Raw genomic sequence first — 19,535 nt, forward strand, 5'->3', positions numbered from 1 at the left:
CTCTGCGGTTGTAATTTTCACTTAAGATTGTCGAATTGGTGTTTTGGTTTTAATCCAATGGTTCAGTTCTTTGAAAGCAACTCTGGAGATGACTCTGTTCATTAATGGATTGTTTTATTGACTCTGTGAGGATTAATCTCTGGGTCTTGGAAATTCAGCAGGTGACTACGGTTCTAGAAGGCCTCTTGTGAGATATAAGGTGTTTTCCTTAAGTGACATGGCCCAGTGCTGCAAAGCTGAGAAGTAAAATGAAGGAGCTTTTTGAAAGTTTCAGTCTCTATAATCGAAAACCAGAAAAATGACACATTCGTTTTTAGAACCAAAAAAATTTCAAAAACTGAGTAGGTCGGAAAGATAGGCCAAAAATAAGATAAAATATAGCATAACAAAATGTAAAGTTTTGTACTTGATCACTTAAAAACGCCTAAGTAGGCCAGGTGCAGTGGCGCTTGCCTGTATTCCCAGCACTTTGGGAGGCCAAGCTGGGCAGATCATGAGGTCAGGAGTTTGAGACAAGCTGACCAACATGGGAAACCCTGTCTCTACTAAAAATACAAAAACTATCTGGGCATGGTGGTGCATGCCTGTAATCTCAGCTACTCAGAAGGCTGAGGCAGGAGAATCGCTTGACCTGGGAGGCGGAGGTTGCAGTGAGCCAGGATTGCGCCACTGTACTCCAGCCTGAGTGACAGAGCGAAACTCCAACTCAAGAAACAACTGCCAAAGTGTAGAGAACAGACCTACTTGATATTTGCAAGAAAGACAAAGAGATTTAGAGTTTCAGTGAGTTTGTTGTGAGTCACTAGAAGGTAGTGCCAGAGAAGCGACATGGCATTAGGCTGCATGGGTAGAAGGATAGTTAGTACTCAGGGCACAGGAGAGCGTCGGTTTTGTTGTACGGGTATTAAACATTCTAAGAGGGTCACGGATGTTTTCTGAGAGGCTTTGGCAAACTGAAGAGTGATGTAAGTACGGATGCACAGATGTAGAACAGTGGACAGAAATGGAAATATTTAACCCAGAGAGGATTTGGGATTGAGGAAGGGAACACAGTTGTTTTTAGTGGAGAAACAGGGAAAAGCCCCCTCTGTCCTTCCTGCCGCTGTGTATTAGGTATTTCATTTTGAGTGTAGGTCTCAGGAAGCCACGAGTATCTTCCCTGGGTGGTGACAAGCTTCGGGTCGTCTCCATTATGGCCCTGCAACAAAACCTTACCATTCTGTGTTTCCTGCCTAGTAGGCTCCCGCCTGTTCTGTGGTAATTCATCTCATACTCAGTCGTGGAATTGTGTTTAAAGATTTTGGTGTGTTGTCCTCCCTCTCCTTTACCTAAAAACAACAATAACCTGGGTGCACCTGAAGGTATCTTTGGGCCTCGATATGCCTTGTAAACTGTGTGGGGTGCTAGGGTGTCTGGACCTAAGGAGATGGTCCACGTTTGCCTGGCCCCTCTTGGAGCCTGCAGCATCAGCGGTTGCCTCGCCTCCGGTCCTCAGCTTGGTCCTCAGCAGGGTGAGCAGGGCCAGGGTCATGGGCACGCGACCTGCGCCCTCCCTCATGGCCCCACGCTTGCTTTCACATTTTCCTACTGGCATCTTGAAATTTATAATACTTATTTTTTTTTCAAAGCGCCCTGTATTTTCATAATGCCCTGGAAATGATGGAGCCGTCTTTTACTCATGCCTACTTTCTTGTCTCTGTCTGCTCCTGCTTCTTCCTGTGGGCTTCCTGTGCTGCCCCCTGCCATCTCCCCCGCAGTGTTTTAAACTCTCTTCTCTTCTTCTTAATTACTGTTCACCTCAGCCAACCCTAACGTGCTCTTGTACTCATAGCTTGGCTTTTATAATTGCTTGACCAGTTTACCAATCAATTGCAGTATTTTGTTGAGCCTTGACAAAGATTTTTCTTCTGATTCTATGGAACCTATATAATAATTGTTTTTTCAGCTTCTGCCTGTGACTTCTCTATTTCAAAGAAATGTACGTGCTTGTTTCTGGCCAGTTACGTCCCGTGTTTCATTGGATGTGTATACTGTGTTCACATTGAGTTGGCTCCACAGCTGAGTGAGTTATTGATGATCTCAAGAGTCCATTAGAGATGAAGGGTAGAAACTTACCCACATCCTGGTTTGTATTTTGCCAAATGAAGGGGTTTCAGTTTCCTCTTTGGTAAGATAAATACACTTGATAATAGAATAGCATTACGGTTGGCTTTTTTCTCCCTCAAATGATGAAACGATAGTTTCATATGTAAATGCCAGGAAATCAAAATCATTCTAGTAGGAAGATAAAGTAATTAAGTAAAAATATGGTATGTTAGGAAATTGTGCTAGGGAGAGAGCCCAAGCGGGGCGGGAGTGGGCTAGAGATTGCTTGGGATGGGATCAAGAGACAGGAATGTTTTAGAGAGGCTGCTCAGGGTGGTTCCTCTGAGCAGGTAGCACTGGAGCTGATCCTCTGCTGAGATGGGTTAGCAAGCCAAGAAGATCATGAGGGAAGAGCAGTCCCAGAAGAGAGCACAGTGCAGAAGCTGGGTGGGGGCAGCGGGACACGGAACTGCCTAGGTGTGCTTATTTCCAAATAGTGTCTGGCAGTGCACTGAGATGAAAAGACTTGTTTTTTGTTTTTCATTTCTTTTCCCCCAGGGGGCACATAGCGGATTTCTTCAGGAGATTCAATCTCTTGAAAAATATGAAATACAGATGTGTGTGTGTGTGTGTGTGTGTGTTTGTAATTTTAGTAGAGACGAGGTTTTGCCATGTTGGCTAGGCTGGTCTGGAACTCTTGACCTCAGGTGATCTGCCCACCTTGGCCTCTCAAAGTACTGGGATTACAGGCATGAGCCACCGTGCCCAGCTGGCATGGGCTTTTTAATCACTTAAATTTGAACTTAGTGTATTGGTGAGCTTGTTTATTCCATTGCTAGGTAATGAATTGTGTGTTAGTTTTTTCTGCCTAGTTTTCCCATGGAAAACAGAACCAACCATAGCAAATATTAGTGAGGGCTCAAGTCAGATTAAATAGTATGAGTCAGTCTGCACTCAAATACTAACCAAAATGAGATGCCAACAGTCATTAGCAGTGGTAAACACACCATTAGGAAAGGTTTAAACTGGCACTAACTTCTTAAAGAACAGTGACATTATTTACCAATTATAGTGGCCTGATATCTCAAGAATATCTTATTTTCTAAATAAAAGTGCCAGTGGAAAAATGTCAAAATCTTAATATCTGCCAGTGGTTGCGCACCCATGGATCGTAGTCAGAAATGAAACTAATTGTGAGATGAGACTGCTGTCATTTTGGGCGGGTGGAGGGGCCTTTGAGGGCTATGCTGGTGTGATTATGCCTCCTGTCCTCCTGCTGAATGGTTCAGCTGTGTAACGAAATAGTTCCATCTCTGGTTAGTGTTGATTTGGGGCAAACATGAGACCTGTAAAGTAAAATGGACAAATAATAGTTTGGCAGCACATTCTGCTTTGCCTCCTTCCTGGAGACTGATCTTCAGGGATGTTTTACGGGGCACCCTGACTGGTTTAATGTCTTCTGTCTGTAATAGTGGGTGTCTCATAAAAAGGCAAGACCGTACATTGAAAGAGTCTGTGGCAATGGCAGTTGGACTGGATTGGCCTTGTCTCTGGGATGGAAGAGATGAAAAACAATTGATTATCATTCACTTTGTGGCACACTCTGTGCTGTTGAATATTGAATATCCCATTAATCCTTAAGAGCGAACCCCAGACCTTGGGGCATGCCTCTTGTTTATAGGAGTCGGGAGTGAACATACACTTTGCATGGAAGTGTACTTTGCAAGACGATGCGTGCAGAAGGACAAGCCTTGGAGAGGCAAGCAGTGGCCAAGTGAGAAAAGCACAGAGCTCACGCCGACTGGCAGCCCCCACCCTGTGTGCCATCCCAGCACCTCTGCTTCTGGCCAGGAATGAATCCCAGCATTCACAGAGGACTCCTGATAGTCCTGACTCACAGTTCTCAATCTCTTTCCGTTTTGAGAAACTCAATCCATAGAATTTTGAAATGCTGAAATAAGAAAGCATCCTGGAAAAACTTTTTTGTTATCAAAGGAATAATTGTTCATGGTTGAGAAATTCTGTAGACGGATAAAGTGACAAGCAGAAAGCTCTTTCCCCCATTCTGCTGTGCCTAGCAGGCTCTTGGGTAACCCTCCTGTGTTTCTTCACGCCTCCCTCTTACCTCTTGTCTCTTGAACTTGTTTTAAGAAATAGTACTTTTGAAATAATCCTTTATGCACTTAATAATATATCTGGGGCACTTTTCCCTGCCCACATGAAAGGTAACATTTTTGTCAAACCAGCTTCCTTGACAGACACTGGGCTTGTTTTACAGATTATTTTCTTTCTTTTTATTACATTAATAGTACTGCTGTAGTGTAGTTATAAACAATCTCCTCATCCAAATATTTTTGCCTACATGTGAGAGGAGAGAAGGATCTAATCCCAGAAGTAAATTTCTGGTTCAAAAGCATGCGGATTTTAACATTCTGGTTAAATAACGTCATTGTTCTTCACAAAGTTAGTGCTGGTGTACACCTCACCTAACGGTCTGTTTGGGTGCCTGCTCCCCCATCCGCATGGTAATTACAGTGTCAATCTGTTAGCATCTCATGTGGGTTTATATTGCTTTTGAGTGGGTTTGAAGATATTTTTATATACTTACTGGTCTTGTTTTCCTTGAATTGTTTGTAACTGTGGCACATTTTTTGTGGGGTTTTCTTGTTCTTAGCAATTTATAAGAACGTTATCCTTATTAATACTTACTACAGATGTTTTTTTCAGTTTATATTGTTTATAAGTGGGGTTTTTTTGGCTACTTTTTAATCAGCTGTGTACTTTTTTGGCTTCTAGGATTTATGTCATAATTAAAGTCCTCATGTGCCTTAAAATGTATTTTTTAAAAATTCAGCCATATTTTCTTCGAACATTCTTAATGGTTTCACATTTTCAGTTTAAATGTGATATTTCTGGAATTTCTTTTGGCTTAAGGACCGACAATAGAGATGCAGCCTTAAGCCTCCCAGATGGCCAGCCGCTGTCTCCACACCGCCATTGGGACATTCTGTTTTCTTCCGGTGGAATCCGTCAATTTGGGATTTTCTGACTGATAAATGTATTGTGTTTAGAGTGCAAGCTGCATATGTGAAGTTGCAGGATTCCCACAGAAATTAAGAATGCTGTTGGTTTTTGCTGGGTTATGTGTCAGGCAGGAAATCTTAGAATCTGTCAAGTGCTGGGAGCAGATGCAGACTTCTAAGAGGGAACTGGAATGCTCAGGTTGCAGGTTCACGCCTAGCGTCTCATAGGGCTTAACCCTTTCTGCAAAAAACATTCAGTCTAAGGAAACAGTTTTTCATTGAGAATGTATTTGACGTTGAATATTCTTAAATAGCATTTGTTTTTATAGAAGTTTGACTCTATAATTGGTCTAAATTTGTAACTCACTAGAATTCATCAGTCCTATTGATAATCAATTGGGATCGTCATCAATGATGAAATGATGAACTAGGAGACAGTCTAATATTACTGAAGTGATGAATGGAGTTTTCTGAGTAGTAAAACTAAAGACTGAGTGTATAGTTAGTAAGCTGAAATACACCTCTGAAGATTCAGTCTCCTTATTTTATCATCAAAGACCTAGACTGAAGTAGAAATAGCGATATTAGTGGAATTAGGACACAGTTGTTGTGGACCGTAACTTGCATTACAAAACATAAAGTGGTTGAAGCAAAAGGGGGGAAATGCAGCTGTGACTGTGGATGGATGAGGGTAGGAGAGATAAGGGGGACATCTGAGTTAGGGAAGGAGAATGAAGCCTCTCAGCTGCTGTTAGTTCTTTCCAAAGAATGATAGCAAATAGTCCAGGCATGGTGGCTCACGCCGCCTGTAGTCCCAGCACTTTGGGAGGCCGAGGCGGACAGATCACCTGGGGTCAGGAGTTCGAGACCAGCCTGGCCAACATGGAGAAACACCATCTCTACTAAGAATACAAAAATTAGCTGGGCGTGATGGCATGCCCCGGAACCCAGGAGACGGAGGTTGCAGTGAGCTGAGATTGTGCCACTGCACTCCAGCCTGGGTGACAGAGCGAGAGTCTGAGAGAGAGAAAGAGAAAAGAAAAGAAAAATAAGAATTGAACTGTGGGTAGCCAACAGGTTCTCTGTGTTGACACAGGACAAATTTGGGATACATAGATGAGCACATTTAGAGTAGAAAAAGGTTATCTATGAATTAGTTATGTTTTCTCTGAAGCTTACCATGAGCTAAAAAGAACAGGGCCCTCTGACCTTCAGGGGACAGGAGGAAGGGTTCCACTGCTTATTTGTAAGACCAGCATATAGTTTTCCATGATTAAAATTTGAATGCAACAAAATCTAAAACTTAAGAATCATCTTATAAACATTAGTGGGAAATGAACTTTCAAAGCTTTTTGATTTGCTTAAAACCCAGATATGACTCCAAACAGTTCTTGTCTTCTTTATTCTAAATATTTAAGCATAAATTGCAGTATATTACTTTAAAGTGTTTTTTGAGACCTATGAACATCAGAGTTAAAACATTTAACTTGGTAGTATTTGTCAAGATATTAAATTTAGTTGGACTCCATGAAAAATTATGGAAGACAAGACAACAGAAATGTATTTGTTCTTCTTGTGTAAACCCATTTATGCTGGGGGGTTGCCATTTTTTTGTGTGAAAAATCAGGCCTTCGTGATGACCTTGAGCAGTAGGATATAAATAACTCTTACAAGCTTAGTGTTCCAATAATGGAACACTAGGCATAAATGGGTTAAGATGAACATGAACCTTAGTTGGAATCAGGTGCATCTATTTTGATATTTTTTGGTAATGTATCATATTCCCACAGAATTAAAAAATTTCATTGGTATATGTAGAACCAGCAGAGAAGTGCAAAACACAGAACAATAATGTTAGCGTAAACTATATGTTGATGATTTATGAATAATATTTATGGGCATAGATGAGTGGTGTAAAACATTTCATAAGATATTTGTCTTTATTACTGTATAGCTAGGGCCAATTCTTTAAGTGTAACTTTAGCAGCAGAATTTCTGAATTTTAAATTAAGGCTTCAGTTGAATGAAGTGCTGCTCTTAAAATAAGTGGTTTTTGAAGGTACTTGGCGAACTTAACCTTTCAAAATAGCCCGAGGCATTATGTTTGGGACCAAAACTACCAGCATTTTCCAAACGGGAGAGAATTAATTTCCAGGATTAAAGTAGGATTTCAAAAGCATAAGCTTCACACTGAAGAGACAGACACATGATGAGTGGAGGCCATTGACGGCGGAGAGATTCAGGGTTCTCAGTGGATTTTGTTTCAAATCCTGCAGCCTCACTCTGTTGTCACTTCATACATACTGCCCTTCTGCCTCCTGTGGAATCTACTTAGCATCATAGCCCAGACTCGAGACCCCAAATTAGGAAATAGACGGCTGAGGACTCCAGACTCGCTGATGAGGTTTAGAACTCGTTCTGTCATACCAAGCTTCTAATTCCAGTGCTTAGAAACACTTGGTATTTGTTGAATGAGTGAGTGCCTTATTTTGGTTGGAGAAACAGGTTAATTTTCGTGTTCTCCTAGTATTGCTATAGGAACCAAGAGTTGTGAATACACAAAAATACATTTCTGAGGGCCAGGCTGTTGTTACGGTTTAGCATTACACTGTCTTTTCTTGCCCTCACATATATGTTTAAAGAAGATCTAAGTGGCTGACTTCATTAAAATATTGTTAAATTTAACTCTATAAAAAATAAATGTTTGGCTGGGTGCAGTGGCTGTAATCCCAGCACTTTGGGAGACTGAGGCGGGCAGATCACCTGGGGTCAGGAGTTTGAGACCAGCCTGGCCAACATGGTGAAACCCTGTCACTACTAAAAATATAAAAATTAGCGGGCATGGTGGTGGGGGCCTTTAATCCCAGATACTTGGGAGGCTAAGGCAGGAGAATTGCTTGAACCTGGGAGGCAGAGACTGCAATGAGCTGAGATTGCGCCACTGTACTCCAGCCTGGGCGACAGAGCGAAACTCTGTGCCAAATAAATAAGTAAATAAATAAATGTTGTATAATCTCAGGAAATGAATCAAATACGACTGTAGCTTTGTCTTTGTAGAACCAACTTGGATTTCAATTGTCATGCTACCCAGTGGCCAACAGGATAAGAAGGGAACCCCTCCATTCAAAACAGTATTGTTATTCTCTGTGTAGAAATGTGTGCATTTTCATTTTTTCTGTGATAAAAATGGCTTCTAATATTTTATATTTTGGTGTCATGTTAGAGATTTCATTCCATGCTCATATGTTCATTCACATGTATTTTTATTTTTAGCTCTAAGTGAAAGACATGAGGCCTCAGCCTGAAATGAGGTTGTTTTGAGGTCATCTGATTTCTGACTAGAAGGTGAGCGATCGCCTCGTCCTGAAACCACTTCAGCCCGAATGGTAATGGCAGAGCGAGAGGGAGGCCTTCTTGTGTTTCCGTGTCTGTTCCACCCCAGTTCCTTCCTCCTCAAGATTAAAAACATTTAAAGTTGTAAACCAAAGGTATTAAACAGCATACTGACTTACCTTACTACCGGCCCCAGTGTTTTACCAGAGGGTTCACATCAGAAACCCTCATTCAGCCTTTTAGAGGTGTTTAAACACAGCTTTTGAAAGTGAGCTTTTGTGAGCTACCTAATCAGCGACAAAATATTTATTATATGAAAAAACTTGAGCCATTAAGCGTTTGCAGATGGAAATCATTTTTTTTTTTTTTTTTTTTTTGAGCAATCGGGTTTGCTCTTAGACAAAAGGGAATTCAGACTTGCAGGTTTTTCAGACTAGAAAGTAAGGATTCTCGCCACAACTTATTTTTCTGTGATAAAGAATTTTAATGTTTTATGTATATTTGCATGTTTGTTTATTTTACTTTTTAAAGTATGAGATGCCTATGGAGAATGTTAGTTGTTTGTGTCAGCTTTAAATTATTACATGTTTAAATGTATTTTATAGTTGAAAATAATACAATGGCTTCTTTTTACATTATAGTAAAACTTTTTTGGGTGTAGGCGAGTGTTCTCTTAGTTATTAAGTGTATTCTGATGGACTATGTCCTGTTAAATATGTTGATATAGCAGTGCTTATAAGGCAGTTACTGTGTTTAACTCTCCTAAGAATAGAATTCCAGTAAGGTTTTTGCTCGAGTTCAGATTCACACTAAGCCATTATTTTAAATAAGTGGTTCTTTATGCTACTTCATTTATTTTACTACATGTGACAGCATTAATAACAAATACAGTATCACAGCTTGACTTATCTTTAGCCTAAATTATACAGTCATTTAATTGATGAGATGCTGAGAAAATGAAATTTCATCTCATTCTGGAGGGGGCTACAGAAGGCACATTGTAAGGAACTGAAAACATCATCAGTTTTTCAAAGTCATCTTTCTTTTCCTGTTTTCTTCTAGAGGTTCCATTGTCTGTAATTCTATGTTACTCAACTTCCCTACAGACAGTATTTTCTTAACTGCTTAGTCTCAGATGTTGAGAGTAACTCAACATATAAAATGTGTTCTTTGTCTTTATGTATGTGGCTTTCTGTAATGATAGCGAGAATTACTCACATACACTAAGAAAAAGTTACGCACAAGCTGGCCATGAAATCCAGGCCCCGTTGGTTGACTGGGAGAGCAGTTATTTTATGTGTGTGGGCTCTAAATTTTTGCTTCCCCAGGCCAGCTTCACCTTGTTCTTAAAAGAAAAACCAGTGTGCATTCAGTAGTTCCTTTGTTTTACTGTATCTCCTGATGTGTTGTTTTATGCTTTTGGAAATAGGAACTCTGAACTCTTGATTTTCTCTGGAATAATTAAATACGCTGGTCTAAATAGCATGGTTTTTAAGCCTTGTCATCCGTACAGCTCACTTTTGTAGAGTAATATTTTTAATGAGAAACAATACTGATGTTTTTATTTTTGGAAATTTTTATTTCTTATACTTTTGCCAAAAAAAATTTTGTTTTTCTTTTTCGAAAAGGCCTATCTCTTTGTGGTTAGAACAGCTTTGAAGAGCATCTTCCTTAGTTCATGTGCTAAAAGTGAATGTGATCAACGCACAAAGGCTTTAACCACTGTTACTCAGCTGAAAAATAGTTTCTAAAGGTGTGAGTCGCACACAAACAAAATCTATAATTCTGTCTATCCATATGAATGTCTGTCACCATGATGACAACTTTTAAAAGAAAGAACTAATGCCGCTTAAAAGGCTCAAATTGTAAATGCGAAAATATTTTGACCCAGTAAATACTCTACAATTAAATAGAGGTGATGGGTATGAGTATAGTTTAATATTTATTTTGCTATATGAAAACTGCCTTGTTTTTTAATAAAATTTAATGCTAGACTTAAGAGCTTATAATGAATGGTAAGATGAGAAAAAGTATTAACTTTAAAATGTTCTGAAAATTATAAAAGTAAATACTGACCGTTTCTAAGAAAGTCTTTCCTTTGACATTGTTTAATTTGTTTCCTTTTTGTTTTTTAGGTTTGCAATTTTTTTTGGTGATGGCATGTTCAGAATCTTGGATCCCTAATTTCAATATATTGGAAATATTTAGGAACTCTGGAAATTATGTTGTTTTTGCAACTTACTAGATGAAGTATATATAATTACAGATGATGATGATGTACTTCTGGGTTGACACCCATGTCTCAAATTATCAGCTGTCTGTATCAGTGTCATACTTTGGAGACAGTTACCTTTTGAAGGTTTTGGGGTTCTTATGAACCTCAGTTTTTTTCAGGTAATTTATGTAATTCTTCCTGTGGCTATTCTTTTCTGTCTGCTTGCAGTGTAAATTACTTAGATCAGAGGTAGTTATTTTTAGGAAGAAAGAAATCATCAAGTGACAATCCTTAAGGCAATAATGACAAAATTCCAACCTGGAACTGGTCTCAGAATGGAATGCATTGGAATATGCCAAGTCTACCCAGATGATATCCAAATGTACTTGTGGCACAATGCTACCAGCTTTCAAAATGAGACATTATTATGTAGGACAGAAGTGCTAATGAGGAGGGAGAAGGAGCTTTCAGTTTGCCCCCGCAACAGCCACCCCTTTCTGTTATTGGGTGAATGAATTACTGCAGAATTAGTGGCCAAAAGGTAGGCAGTATGAATGAAAGGGAAGAGAAGGAAAAAAAACTTTAGTCTCCAGGAAAGGTTATTTATTCTTAAAAAAAATTGAAAGTTGAGTGTATTCCAGGTACCTGAACATGATATCTTAAACTGTGGATTACTTTCAGAATGTAGACTAGTGTGTTCTCTGCCATTGGAATGAATGAGAATTTGTATTTGATAGGAGAGTCAGAGAGTCTTTGAGTGGTTATCTTTTTTCTTACCTGTTCCTGGGCTTAAGAGACTTGAGGAACATTCTAGGGCAGATACATGTGATGGTCAAATAATTCACCAAAACGGGGAAGACTGATTTTTAAGATGACATTCAGAGCAAGTTGGAAATGGATCCAGGGGAAAGGCTGAAGAGAAGGCAAGGCATTATAGAGACTGAGTAGACGCTCGGGGGAGTGTTCATGTATTAGTTTATTGGAAGTTTCCTTGTTGGTGGATTGTCCGGTATTCCTGAGACTAGTGTGTAGCTGAAGTTTTCATGACGTTTCTAGTGGACGCTTTTAGAAGCTGAATAGGTTACCTCAATACCCTTGGCCCCTTTTTGCTTTGCTTGTTTTAAGAGAAATTGGCTGATACGTATTTAATAGAAGGCACAGTGAAAACATTAAGTAGGATTTTTTAAGACCAGGTGTGATGGCTCATGCCTGTAATCTCAGCACTTTGGGAGGCTGAGGCAGGCTGATCACTTGAGGTCAGGAGTTCAAGACCAGTCTGGCCAACATAGTGAAACCCCATCTCTACTAAAAATATAAAAATTAGCCAAGTGTGGTGGCTGCTACATGTAATCCCAGCTACTCAGGAGTCTGAGGCAGGAGAATTGCTTGAACCTGGTAGGTGGAGGATGCAGTGAGCTGAGATTGTGCCACTGTACTCCAGCCTGGGTCACAGAGCGAGACTCCATCTCAAAAGTAAAAACAAAAAACCCACATTAAATAGGTTTTTAAAAGTCATGCTAAATTTTAATCGGAACATCTATTGTCTGTTTAGTTGCTTTCTCATTTAGCTGGCTTTTAGAAACTTTCATTCTATGATACTTTCGTCAAGAGAGGTGTTTCCTCTTAGCCAATTCTAGCCGCAGTATTGACTGGGCCCAGCCATTTGATACACCCAGAAGGAATTAACCAGGCAGGAGAAAACTTGGTCCCTACTGGAATAAATATTTTAAAGACCATCTTAGGTTCTGAAAACTGTGAGCACAAATGAAAGAGACCCAAGAGGGAACGACTTCAGAGCCTAAGAATAAGAAGTGGTGGTGGGGTTGGGGGACAAACTCACCCAGAGCTCTCTTAAAGTGCTCTTAGGGAAGGAAGTGAGTTTCCTGGGAAGGATGAGCCGGTGCACCTATGGCCTGGAGCTGTGGGCGGCCTGGAGCTATGAGGTTGGGCGGCTCATACTAGTGGGCTACAGTATCTTAAGGGTAGTAGCATGTGATCTTTGCAAGTATTGATACATTTCCTAACAATGAATTTGATTTTGTTCTGATATGTTCTGAATGGATGTATGGCTCAAAGATTAACTTAGCTAAAAATAAATATATTAGATATCAGAGAAAATATTAATAAAGGTCTTTTGCCCATGTTGTATAACTTTAGAAAATAATGTGGACAACTGAACATAGGGGAGATGATGGCATGAATACAGTCAGGGTCTGATGATTGCTTCCTAGAAACTTGCTAGAAATAGAACAGGTCTAGACACAGGGAAATAAGATTCCAAATAAAGCATTACATTTTCTATTCAGGTCTTGTGTTAGCCTCAGTTGTACTAGAAAAGCGTTTCAGTATTTGTCTCTTGGGGAATCTACCTTCTGGCTCTGTGCACTTCACAGCCCAGTATATCACTGAGAATTCGGAAATCTGACTCTTTACCCAGGGATGAACACATCCTTATGAGTTCAGGTGCACTAAATACATAGGAACACCCAGAGAAAATGAGCCTGAAACAATGGTTCTTTTTATTTTGGAAGTTTCAGACAAACTCTTTGGAAAATCTGAAGAAATCTATGGATTTTTTTCCTGGGAAGACTGCACAGATATACGTCTTCGTTGATTTCTGTGGGTGTATGGACTGGTCCTGGTCACGTGTCAGGAAGCCTGGAGTCAGATGATCCTCTTCATTGTACCTTGGCCCACCATCTGACTCTGTTCTTGTGCCCATTTGTGATTGGTTCTCTGTCGCCTTGGAATGGAGCGTCAGGTCTTGAAGGTACTCACTGCCTTTCCACGCATAAAACAGCCAGCCACCAGTGAAGAGCTTCTTAATGAAATGGACTGAAACTCTCTGCAAAGGGCTGCTCCAGAATCACAGGGGATAGAAACAGAGGCTAAGACACTAAGGCATGCTGAGCCTCAGTCCTCCCAGGCGATGCCTCCTGCTGTCTTAGTGGGATTATTTCGTTAAGTTGAGTACTAATGTCCTGTTTTTTAATTGAACGTATTTATTCTAACATTTCTAACTATTATGAAGGTTTTCTCCCTAAGTGTGACTTTTTCTTATGTCTTGGGGTATCAGATTTACGGCATAACATGTACTTCAAATCATATAGTGACTAGAAATTTAGGGTCCTGTTGTTTCATAACACTTCAATCTGCAGCTCCTTTTCAGGAAAGTTGGCAAGATTCACAGATAATTCCTGCCTTATTCCTTTCAGATTTTACAGTTGTATGGTTATTTCTGAATTGGATTAATTCGTTTATAAGTGTAGTGGGCATTTAACAGACAGATGCACCTGACAATCGGGTTAGAAATGTGTTTCAGCACAAGGGCCCCTTTGCGCGGTTCCAATCTCTGTTTTGGGATCTGGGATCCTCCACCTGTTACATCGTTCACTGGAACTTTCCGTCAAAATACAGCCTCACCAAGAGGCGCATTGTGGAAGAATCAAGCAGCCTGAAGAAACTCTAATACTGGGACCGAGTGGAGAGATGGGAGAGCACCATCAGAGTGGCGCCGCCGCACTTTCGGGAGGCATCCAGGCGGCATTGCTCTTTGTACATGAGACAGGCTGGCACTCTCTTTTATGCATTGGACCTGTAACTGGATAAAATAACCTTGAAAAACAGATCTTTTATGTAAGAAAAGTACAGCTGTCACCTCGCAAACATTCCTGTCTGTTGCAGATGAACCCAGCAGCAGGAGGAGAGCTGGGGTCAGTCCGCTTGGCCTGAAAGTCATTGTCATGTATTCAGATGTGAAGGGGTTTTGTGCATGCTTTTGAAGTACTGTGTCTGGTCTTTTGCAATGTGTGCCTCACTGTTTCGCATCTGCAGAGAGAGTGTTCCTGAGAGAGAAGCCCAAGTGGGACCATGCCTGGATCTGCATTCTCTGTCTGCACTCCTTCTCCCTGATGTTGATAGAAATGTGGGAATAATGGCAAGCACAGAAGAGTCTAAAATTGATCAGGCCTGGGTGTTTTGGCTCACACTTGTAATCCTAGCACTTTGGGAGGCCAAGGCAGGAGGATTGCCTAAGGCCAGGTGTTCAAGACCAGCCTGCTCAACATAGCGAGATCCTGTCTCTACAAAAAATAAAAAGTAGTTGGGCATGGCAGCATGTGCTTGTAGTCCCAGCTGTTTGGGAGGCTGAGGCAGGAGGATCACCTGAGCCCAGGATTTTGAGGCTGCAGTGAGCTATGACCGTGCCACTGCACTTCATCCCAGGTGATGGAATGAGACCATCTCTTAAAAAAAAAAAAAAAATCAGGCTGGGCACAGTGGCTTACGCCTGTAATCCCAGCACTTTGGAGGGCTAAGGCAGGCAGATCACGAAGTCAGGAGTTCAAGACCAGACTGGCCAACATGGTGAAACCCTGACTCTACTAAAAAATACAAAACTTAGCTGGGCACTGTGGCTGATGCCTGTGAACTCTGAACTCTAGCCTGGGCTACAGAACGAGACTCCATCTCAAAAGAAAAAAAAAAATCACAGTCCTGTCTATCCATGTAGCTTTTCTTTGCCAAGTAATCATAGTACAGTTCATTTCTAGCCCTTTAAAATGTTGCCCAATTTTAGCCCTTTTGTCGTAAGTTGAGATAGAAGCATCACAGTTTGTTCCGTCTTCTTCCCTCCCATTGCCATGTTTCGCTCTGGGGTTGAGAGGTTTTCAGTTGGCTCAGGGTAGAGGCTACTTGTTGCCATTCATTTCCCTCTAGCTTCCTGCAGATTCTTGTAGGGAAATAGAATAGATGTGGGCTTAAGGGTCTGGGTTGTCTAATGTTTGTCTGTAAACATTTTGCTGCATTGTGTCTATTTATTTTTTTGGAGATGAAGTCTCGCTTTGTTGTCCGCACTGGAGTGCAGTGGTACAGTCTCAGCTCACCGCAACCTCCACCTCCCAGGTTCAAGTGATTCTCCTGCCTCAGCCTCCCAAGTAGCTGGGACTACAGCTGCCCGCCAGCATGCCTGGCTAATTTTTTGTAATTTTAGTAGAGATAGGGTTTCACCATGTTGGCCAGGCTGGTCTCAAACTCCTGACCTCAAGTGATCTGCCCACCTTGGCCTCCCAAAGTGCTGGGATTACAGCCATGAGCCACCGCGCCCCGCCAGCATTGTATTTTAAAGGTAGCCTTTTAGTTGTGCCCATGACAGTTGTCTCCACTGGACATCTGCTCCATGCCAGGCCCTCTGCGGGGTGTTGGTGTCCACTCTTCCCTCTAACCACCATATCCCTTGAGGCCAGGAATGGACCTCAGCACGCCTCAGGCATGGGAAAACCTCTCTGGAGCTCACTGGCTTCTGGAGTTCTGAGTTAAGGAGGTGGTTGAAGAGACCCATGTATGACCTTTAGACGCCAGTAAAACCGATCACGTATAGAGAAAGTGGTCATGTCAGTAAGATTTTGAAAGCAAGATTCCTCAAAAGAATAGACCAAGTTTGCAATCCCACGTGAACCTACACTGAACCCTCATTGACTATCCAGGTAGGTCTTAAAAAATAAAAGCTGACATAACCCTTAGAAATATTAGCAAATTACTCTGACATTGAAAATAGGATATTCTAAAATTTTTCTTTTGTATATAGCTTTTTAGAAACCCTGCAAATGTGTTTTGTGTAAAAGGATATAGTCTTCAATCATTTTATGACTCTTGCTCTAATAAAAATTAAGTGGCCTAATTATTTAAAACCTAGTCATTTGAAATGATTTTTTGAGAAACATTTTAAAGCATGATGCTATTTTTACTTTCATGTAATGTGCAAGTATTTTCAGAAGCTGCTTTTCTGTGCTTGTGTTCCATGTATAAAAACTGTAAACAGGGTCCGTGTATTTCTGCAGTGAGAGTCTCACGTCTTCTGGCTGTCATTACCAAGTGCTTGAGGTTGAGGCAGCTGGAAATGAATACCAAGTTTTCTGTGCATGGAGCCAACTTTGTTTAAATAAAGTAGCTTTTTATACTGTGAAGGAGTTTTTAGTAAGTAAATTTTGTTTAAAAAATACATGTGCATTAAAGGAAAGGAAATGAAGAAGATCCTATAAATATAATTATCTAAATCAGTGTTTTGCAACTTTTCTGTCCTGTTACCAGTGGGAGTGAGTTAGTAGGAATGGGGTGGGAAAGGGAGTGGGGGAGACCCCATCTTGACTCAGCAGTGATTAGGGCTGGTGTGTAAGCTGTGTCCTGCAGCCCTGAGGCCAAGGCCAAGGGGGCTTGAGTACCAGGAGTCCCCACAGTTCCTGAATGGCTGGTGGAAGGTGGCTGCCAACCTGTGGCAAAATAGGAAAGAAAAGGACAGGATGGGGACTTCATTTTTTTCAGCCTTAAAAATTGTTCCTTAACCTTCATGTCCTTTTCTCTATTCTGTGTTCTTATTTGATAAAATAAAAAGTTTGTAATCCTGAGTTCTCTAAAGATACAAAAAAAAATTTTGTATTGGTTTGTCAAGTCAGAAGAATGACAGCTGCTGATTCTTGGAACTGTGCAGTAAATATTAGCATCTTCAGGTCTCAGTTTTGCCTAGAGAACCCGTTTGCTTTTCTTTATCTCCTAAACCATAACTCACAGGAAACTAATCTGGGGCTCCAAGAACAGTTTGGGAAGGTTTAGATAATTACTTCAGCATTGCTGTGTGGTGGGAGACATTGTTTTAAAAAACCTAATGTGGTAGAGGTTAAATGACAGCTGGTACCATTCTGTTTCAACCAACGCTTGTCCAAGAATTCTTTCTGGAAATCTCTTGAGGTTTCTGAAAGTTACATGTGAAAAAGCACGGAAGCCTCAGGTAACGCAAAGATCACGGCAATACGGGCTTTGAGGAAATCATTTGTTACCTTGCAGATAACTTTTCACACTTGATCTTAGCCAGAAGGCCAAGAAGCGATGTGGATAATTTTTCAACCTGTACCATAGCCACCAATCTGCAAAAAACGAATTGAACACTAGTAAATGACCAAAAATGATGCAATGATTATAACTTGTATTATTTTTATTTCTGATCATCTGCAATACGAAGTTTAAGACTGCCTGTATATGTCATAGTTTTGTGTGACAAGACTACTTTTATTAAAGAACTGGATGAAAGGGCCCTGAAGGAAGAGAAGCCGAGGCTGAATCCATGATGCATTTGGGCTGTGTGGTGATTGTCTTCATCTTCCCAGTGGAAGGGCATTTTCCAGAAAAATTTAAGCTGAATACCCATTTTTATATCTCACCTGATTGAGTGCCAGCCACTGTGCCAAGTGCTGTGTATATACTGCGTCAAGGAGAAAATTTCCAAGAAAGATACTGAGATTTCTTCCTTGGCCTATTTAAGATTGGGATTGACAACCTTCCTCAATGGATGCCAGCAGGCAGGAAGTTCAGAGGAAGTCAGTGATCTCTAGTCAGTTTTACAATTCTCCAAAGTGCGTCCTTTTATGTCCCAGGATGTTGCAAAACTCGTGCTGAATTGCTCATTAGGGAAAGCTTGCCATAGGCTACATTAAGTGTTTTCCTTGGAGACTTTTTCTTAGGAGGCCCAACATTGAATTATTAAAGCCTGGGCTATGATTAGTGGGGCAGACACCTGCTTTCTGTATTCTCTGGGACTTGAAAGCAAGAATGAAATTACTGAATAAATTGAAATTGGTACAAGGGATATTTCGGACTTCATTTGTAGTATTACTCTGCATCTCCTCCCGTGGGTACGGAAACGTCAGCAAGGGCTTTTAAATTCCACACCTCTGGAAGGCCATACTTTGCCATTAAAATGTTTTAAAATTTATTTTGAACATTCCCAATTTTGCAGCAGAGAAAAGATGCTAAATCAATACTTACTGAAATGATTTTACTTAAAATATGACATGACCAAAAATTGCGTAGATTTGCAGTTTTTTATTTTGAAGAGAGAGCACAAGTTTCTGACTCTGGGTTGCTGATGACACAGAAGCAGGGTGTTTATCTCAGTCTCCCTCCAAAGCAAGCTCCGTTTTTAGTCAGATAATATTTCAGAAGTTTTCCCTTAGGAATCGGGGTTTTCTTTAGCCCTCAAATGGTTCTCAGTGACCTTTTGCGGCCCCATTTTGACTTCAGAAACACATCACAGAATGGATTAGCGTGCCATTTTAAAAGCCCCATTTGTGGAATCTAGAAAATACTGAGATCATTGTCAGAGAGTTTTTCCACTTTCAGAAATAAGGAATTACCTTTCCAAGTGCAGGCGACCCTGTGGCTCTGGGAAAGCCCAGAGTGTGCCTCTCTGAGTTCTCCTGGGACCTGATTCGGCAGGTCTCTGGCTGGGTGGCTTGATCGAACTCCTGAGTGGTTGGATTCCTTGATGATTTTAGAAAGTTTAAGGCAGATGTTGGAGCATTGCTTTTCACATCTACCAGCATAAGCCATTCCTATGTTGTTTTGGTTCATGTCTCTAAGAAGTCATTGTAACAAATTGTAATTTTTGTCTCCTCCCTGGATTTTTTTTTTAGATTTATCTGTTTAAATTGAGGTTAAATAGGATTAATTCAGTAGCTGCCATTTCTTCTAAAATTAAAAAAACTGCCATCAGCAGCTAATCTTACACTTAGTATTATATATGATATGTAAATCCTAAACTCTGACCAAAAAAAATTGGAATTTGGTCTGAGTGGAGTAAAAGACTTCATACAAGCCTTTTCTCTGTGTGCCTCATCATTCTCTCCCTCTGACCTTCCTGGCCCTTTCATCATGAGGTTGATAATCAACTTATAGGTTTGAAACTTGGAGCAAGAATAAGAAGGCAGTAATGGGAGGGAAGTGTCAGGGATGGGGTGAAAATCCTCCAAGGGCAGCTGATTCTGAGCTAGGGACAGGTGGCGGTGGTTTCTCTGTAGGTTTTCATGACTGCTGAGCACTCGCTGCACATA

The 19,535-nt window shown here is 40.7% G+C and overlaps 1 protein-coding gene and 1 long non-coding RNA gene across 2 annotated transcripts in view; both read left to right on the top strand.

Moving 5' to 3' along the window:
* XKR6 (XK related 6) overlaps positions 1–19,535 on the top strand; it is a 323,424-nt gene that overhangs the window by 70,604 nt on the left and 233,285 nt on the right. The gene's annotated exons all lie outside the window — the stretch shown is intronic.
* LOC144578915 (uncharacterized) lies at positions 2,150–18,292 on the top strand. Its single transcript, XR_013525453.1, has 2 exons — positions 2,150–8,596; positions 10,577–18,292. It is a non-coding gene; the product is annotated as an uncharacterized LOC144578915 (long non-coding RNA).

Source organism: Callithrix jacchus, chromosome 13 (genome assembly GCF_049354715.1).
Source record: "Callithrix jacchus isolate 240 chromosome 13, calJac240_pri, whole genome shotgun sequence".
NCBI classification, from domain to species: Eukaryota; Metazoa; Chordata; class Mammalia; order Primates; family Cebidae; genus Callithrix; species Callithrix jacchus.